The sequence below is a fragment of the Arachis ipaensis genome, chromosome B1 (genome assembly GCF_059453495.1).
Source record: "Arachis ipaensis isolate K30076 ecotype BB chromosome B1, ASM5945349v1, whole genome shotgun sequence".
In the NCBI taxonomy this organism is placed as follows: domain Eukaryota; kingdom Viridiplantae; phylum Streptophyta; class Magnoliopsida; order Fabales; family Fabaceae; genus Arachis; species Arachis ipaensis.
The window spans coordinates 39,020,550-39,026,596 of record NC_142436.1 but is presented as its reverse complement, the minus strand read 5'-3'; the positions used below and the strand labels follow the sequence as shown (position 1 = coordinate 39,026,596).

At 32.8% G+C, this 6,047-nt stretch overlaps 1 pseudogene; it reads right to left on the bottom strand.

Moving 5' to 3' along the window:
• Positions 1-2,227: 2,227 nt before the first annotated feature.
• Positions 2,228-2,977, bottom strand: LOC148576274 (secreted RxLR effector protein 161 pseudogene; annotated as a pseudogene).
• Positions 2,978-6,047: the final 3,070 nt, after the last annotated feature.

The window sequence follows — 6,047 nt, the reverse complement described above, 5'->3', positions numbered from 1 at the left end:
AAACCCTAAAAACAATCACAGATGTAATTATCAAGTGTAATTATCAAGTTAACATGTGTGTATTAAATCTTTTAAATGTAACTCTTTCTCAATCATATATTTATGCAGAATGCTTCTGTATTAATAACATCAGTATTTTTTTCGTTCTCATAACCTAGTAACGGTCTAAAACTAACACACTTCTGAAGATTTTAAAAAATAATATAGACATTACACAACTTTTTATATTCTTAAAATTCGTACATTGTAACACACATTGATAACTGTATAATTTTTCAAAAAATCTTTCTCCATTGTTGTCAATTTGTCATAACTAGAAAAAAATTGTTAATTTTTATATGTCTAATATGAAGTAATTAACTATATATCAATTTGGACACTTATATTAATCACACACAAAAAATTAATCTTGTTGACCATAATTCATTTAATCTAATTGAAACCATTATTCCTTTAGTAAAGTAAAAGTTCTTATCATCAAAACGCAACCATTTTCAAAAATATATACACATATTAGAAAAACTACAAAGGAAATTAATAGAAAAACTACAAAGGAAATTAATTATTACTGTAGGATTACAAGTGTTCATAACACGCAGCGGAAGTAATAAAGTAATCCTATTGATCTATTTTGTGCTTAAAACTTTATTGAAATAAGATGGGTTAGATGCCAATACCTAAGTACCCTAGTGAATGAAAACTTTCTCCTTCGATAGTACGAAGGTACTATGTGTATCCACACCGAGACTAATCCTTGTTGTCAACTCCTTGACCAATGAATTTAACTGAGAAATTTCTTGCAACTCCTTGCACCAGCAATTCTTCACTAAGAATTGGAATATTTGTGTATGTGGAGGTAAAAGAAAAACTTGTGTGTACTTTCTTTTATCATATACACATATATATAGTATGAGATTGATGACTGATTTGTGAATCAGATTACAATTTAATTTGAAACAGAATCAGTTGGGATCTTATCCATATTTAAAACTCATCATAGAATAAATAATTAATTATTTAATATTCTCAATTATCATATTATTATATTCATGGTGCTAGCAAAGAATATAATAATATTCCATTTGAATTTATATAATTATTTATTTGATGTAATCAAAATAATAATTAAATGATTATTTACCAAGGATTAGAACACTCGTTAGTGTGTGACCCCATAGGTTCAATACTAAGCGGGTAGTAAATTAGTCATACTAAATTTACTAATCAAGGTTGGCGTCTAGCAACGCTCCTTGACGACCCGATAGTATGAAGTAATAATATTTTTACTAAGAACCCAAGATGAACAAAAAATACAACTCCTTCCATCTTTTCAGCTCTTGGCTAACTTTTAGAGTACGGTTTAATTGTCAAACTCTAACTTGTTACCATTATTATAATGAATTATGAATGACTTAGGAAACTCATTTCTTAATTCATTCAAACCCCTTGGCCAAGGCATTATTTATTTCATTCATTATAATCGTAGAGCTCAAACTCATTACCATAGTTGATGAATTCCATTTTGACTAATCATTAATTCTACAAGTATTTAAATCATACCCAATATCCATTCAACTAACACCGTAGGGTGTTAGGTGTCCGGAATCAAAGTATAACAAATACATTATCAATTACTATGATAGTTGCAGGTCAAAGAAAAATTCTAATATTATGTTCATCATAAGAATATCCTATTGACAAATATACGGTAACTATAACCATTAGGAATTCTTAGAGTGAGTCAGTTCAATGGTTATATCTCTATATATACCATTTATATATATAATTTAATAAATGAGATCTATTAATCTTCATCCAATGAAGACTATTATATATATATATATATATATATATATATATATATATATATATATATATATATATATATATGTTAATCTATCCGAATCACTAATGTCCCATTTTTAGTGATTCTACGATTAAGAACAATTTAAATTAAAAGTACTCAAAAAACGTATATCTCATTATTACGATCCCTATCGTAATTATTCGTTTCTAATTTTAATTAAGGACACTATCATAAATTATAAAAGTTTATTCTTATAAAAAGAAATAATAATAATAATAATAATAATAATAATAATAATAATAATAATAATAATAATAATAATAATAATTCACAATAGTATTTTGTTGGACATACACACTTATCTCCAACAATCTCCCACTTGCACTAGAGTCAATCAGTCATATATTTCAATCCCAATTCTCACATGTGCTTATCAAACTCTTTTGATCCAAGTGCCTTAGTGAATGGGTCTGCTGCATTATCCTTCCCAGCAACCTTTTGAATTTCAACGTCTCCACGTTCAACGATCTCTCTTATCAAATGATACCTTCTCAAGATATGCTTAGATTTTTGATGTGATCTTGGCTCTTTTGCTTGTGCAATGGCTCCATTATTGTCGCACAGTAATGGAAGTGGTTCTTTAATTGAAGGCACCACATCAAGCTCATTTATGAACTTCTTCATCCACACAGCTTCTTTAGTAGCCTCACTTGCTGCTATATACTCAGCTCCAGTTGTTGAATCAGCTACAGTAGCTTGTTTGGAACTTTTCCAACTCACTGCACCACCGTTTAAGGTGAAAATATAACCTGAAGTAGATTTGCTATCATCTTTGTCTGAGGTAAAATTTGCGTCAATGAACTCTTTTGGTATAAGTTCAGAATCTCCATAGATGAGGAATTGGTCTTTGGTTTTTCTTAAATATTTAAGAATGGATTTAACCATTTTCCAATGTTCCTCACCTGGATTTGCCTGATATCGACTGGCTACTCCTAGCGCATATGCGACATCAGGACGTGTACATGTCATGGTATACATGATAGCTCCCACTGCACTAGCATATGGTATTCTACTCATGCGTACTCTCTCTTCAGAAGTTTTAGGACAATCCTTTCTACTGAGAGTAATTCCAGTGCCTATTGGTAAATAGCCCTTTTTGGAGTTTTCCATGTTATACCTTTTCAATATGGTATCAATGTACATAGATTGTGAGAGTCCGAGCAACCTTTTAGATCTATCTCTATAGATCTTTATTCCTAGAATATAGGCTGCTTCTCCTAAATCCTTCATGGAGAATTATTGAGATAGCCAAGTTTTGGTATTTTGCAATGCTGGTACATCATTTCCTATTAGTAATATGTCATTGACGTTAGGAATTTTTGCCAGTAAAGAATTTTATAAAAACAGTCGCATTGTAGGTATAGTTTCTAAACCAACAGAAATCCCTTCGTACAAACGTTTTGGTTGTCACAAGTAACAAACCCCTAAATAAATTGATAACTGAAGAATTTAAACCTCGGGTCGTCTTCTCAAGGAACTGCAGGGAAGTATGTTCTTATTATTGGTTGTGGAGATTGTAAATTGGGGTTTTTAAGATAAGGGACAAGTAATTTAAATTGCAATTAAAATAAGTAAATGACTGTAAAATAATTAAAAAACTGTAAAATAAACTTTTGGCAAGGTATGAGAAATTAGAAGTCTTATCCTAGTTATCCTTATCAATGATGGTGAAAATTGAACTTTAATTCCACTTAGTTAACCTTTACTAGAGTAAGGGAAAGACAAGTAACTAATTAGTTAGATCCTCAAATCCTAGTTAATCCCTAAGGAAAAGTTGGGATTGTTGAAGTTCAATTCAATTAGCAAAGAGAACGATTATCAATCATGTTGAGTTTGATAGCTCCTGAGTTACTGATTTCTTAACCAAGACCAAAAGGGGAAAAGTAAATCTACTGGAATAAAAATGTCTTCAGATTGGAAGCAACAGTAATATAAATAAAAGAAACAATTGTAAACTGAAATACCTCAAATAACATTAATTCAAAAGAGTAATCTGTAACATAGAAGAATTCATAAATTAAATTAAAAAGATAAATAAAAAGGAATGTTGAACCTGATAAAAAGATAATCCTGAAAGCGAATAAAATCCTAAATCTAAATCCTAATCCTAAAAAGAGAGGAGAGAGCCTCCCTCAAAACTACATCTAAATCATGAATATAATTAATTGGAGAGTCCCTCTGAATGGATGCATTCTCCCACTTCATAACCTCTGATCTGTGCCTTCTTGACTTGGAATTGGGCCAAAAAGGGGTTCAGAAATCGCTGGGAGCGTTTTCTGTAATTTCTGGTGCGTGACCTCTGTCACGCGGCCGCGTGGGTCACGCGATCGCGTCACTTGGAGTTTTTCTTGTTGCGCGGTCGTGTCAGTCATGCGTCCACATCATATGCGTTTCGCTTAAGGCGCGCGATCGCGTCAATCACGCGGTTGCATCGCTGTTAATTCGCGCTGGCATGCGGCCGCGTCGTCCATGCAATCGCGTCGCTGCCTGTTTCTTCAAAAACTTCATTTTGTGCTTTCCTTCCATTTTTGTATGTTTCCTTTTCATCCTTTAAGTCGTTCCTACCTTAGAAGATCTGAAATTACTCAACAAACGAATCACGGCATCGAATGGTAATAAAGGGAAATTAAAATAATTATTTTTAAAGCATAGGAAACATGTTTTTCACATACATCACATAATAAGGAAGGAAAAGTAGAACCATGCAATTAATATGAATAAATGGGTGAAGGATTGAATAAATCACTCAAATTAGGCACATGATATATCATAAAATATGGATTTATCAATCATCAACATAGAGTACTAAGAAAATGACTGTACTCCCACTAAACTTTTTGTATATGCAAGGATCCTCTTCACACCGGATAAAATCGAACTTTTCGATTGTCTTATTAAAGCAAATGTTCCAACTTCTAGAAGCTTGCTTTAGCCCATAAATGGCGCATTACAGCTTACAAACTTTACTATGATCAGACTGAAGTGTGAAACCTTCAGGTTGTGTCATGTACACTTCCTCTTTGAGTTCTCCATTAAGAAAAGCTGTTTTCATATCCATTTGTCATATTTCATAATCATAGTAAGCTGTTATAGCAAGTAGAATCCGAATAGATTTGAGCATTGCCACAGGAGAAAATGTTTTTTCATAATCTATTCCCTCCTTTTGACGGTATCCCTTGGCAACTAGACGGGCTTTATAGGTCTCTACCTTACCATCTGCTCCAATCTTTTTCTTGTAAACCCATTTGCAACCAATAGGTTTTATGTCTTTTGAGGGTTCAACCAAAGTCCAAATATTGTTGATCCTCATAGACTCTATTTCGGATTCCATGGTACTCTACCATTTTAGACTTTTGGAACTTTGCATTGCCTCTTCATAAGTCTTAGGATCATTATCATCATAATCGATCCCATTTTTCACATCATCTTGCACCATTAGGTTTAGCCTTAGTGGTGGACGATGTTCTCTTGTGGACCGTCGAAGAGGTAGTTCTTGTACCAAAGGCAGTTCAAGGATTGGTTCATTAATCTCTCTTTGAACTACTATTGGTTCGTTATCCTCAACTCTTGAAGATGATAAATTTGGTGTTTGTTTGAGTACATCCAAAGTTGGTTGCTCAACTTGAATTTCACGTTCTTGAGCTTGTACTATTTCATTGGTTTCTTGAACTTCAACAAGTTCTATTTCTTCACCTTGTCTTCCTTCAGAAAGAAATTCATTTTCTAAAAAGGTTCCACCTCTTGCCACAAACACTTTGTGATCAGAAGGGTGATAGAAATAATAACCCATTGTTTCTTTAGGGTAACCAATGAATCTACATTTATCGGACCTAGCATCAAGTTTATTACTTTGCAATTTCTTAACATATGCTGGACATCCCCAAACTCTAATGTACCTGAGATTTGGTTTTTGTCCTTTCCATATCTCATATGGTGTTGAAGAAACTGCTTTAGTGGGTACTTTATTTAGCAGATATGCTGCTGTTTCTAAAGCATAGCCCCATAAATTCAATGGAAGATCAGTAAAACCCGTCATGGATCGAACCATATCTAATAAAGTTCGATTCCTCCTCTCTGAAATACCATTGTGTTGTGGAGTACCAGGAGGTGTCCATTGAGAAAGAATCCCATTTTTCTTTAAGTACTCAAGAAAATTATCATTTAGATATTCTCTTCCTCT